Here is a 1,124-nt window from a genome sequence, read left to right on the forward strand (position 1 = left end):
TCACACTGGACACCTGCAAACACAGAGACACAAGGTGGACTGAGAATCACCTGGAAGCACCAACAGCCACAGGCACAGGTCTCAGCGCTCCCCGCTCCTGAGAACGACCTTGAGAAATGATCAGGAGGAAAACACAGGTTGGCACCAAGTCCATGGTGGAGCCGCTGGGGTCCTGTCTCAGGCGCTTGGGTTCTGGGTTTCTCCCCACCATGCCGGGCAGGGCCCCCTTTTATGAGCAGGAGGAGAGCCCCATTTGCATGGAGTCTGCATATAAGGTACAGCTGGGACCCTGGGCTGTGTGCCTGACCTTCTCATCCTAGGGGTGATCCCAGATGGGAAAGGACTCAAGGATGCTGGCCACAAGGGGTCCGTCCTGACTCCCCTCCCTCCCTCCTTTCCTGGGACCCATCACCCTGACCCCATTCCTTTGGGGGCAGCTTCCAGGATTGAGAGTCCTCCTTCCTGGGGTTTTGATGAGAACCCAGGGGTGCTGCCCCCAGAGGCACGTGGATGGGACTTCCTCTTGCTCTGCTTCAGCCGCCGTGGTCCATGTCGCCTTTCTGGGGTTCGGGAATAAGAATTTGCGTTGGATGATGCTTTTATTTTGAAGCTGAAAGATTCTCCTTGTTATTTTCCTCAATCAGATCATCCACAAAACTTGAACCTCTACATGTGGGAGGCAGGAGAGGCTGGGCTGGACGCTGTGGCCGCAGCTTACATCTCAAATCTGCTGCCGCTCTCACAACCACACTGCTGCCTTCCTGAAACCACAGATTTCACTCAACTTCCCTGATGTTCATGTGAAAAAGCTCTATTTCCCAGCCTCTCAAAGTGGGAGAATTTCCATCATTTACAAATGGAGCCCCCTCTGGTGGGGCTCAGTGGTTGGAGCATCATCCTCAAACCAAAGGGTGTCAACTCTTTAGAGTCACCACCACCATCATGTGGAGGTAGCAGGTTTTTAATAATTGTGTGCACCTCGCTCTCCACACGGGAAGAAACGTGTATGAACATATGTGGTAAATGAAGTAAAGACAACACATTGATGTAAGAACCGTCTAAAGATGGAGAGAATGGTTTTTTGTGATTAATTAAATCTTTATTGTTCAGATTATTACAGTTGT

Source organism: Myotis brandtii, unplaced genomic scaffold (assembly GCF_000412655.1).
Source record: "Myotis brandtii unplaced genomic scaffold, ASM41265v1 scaffold2511, whole genome shotgun sequence".
Taxonomy (NCBI): Eukaryota; Metazoa; Chordata; class Mammalia; order Chiroptera; family Vespertilionidae; genus Myotis; species Myotis brandtii.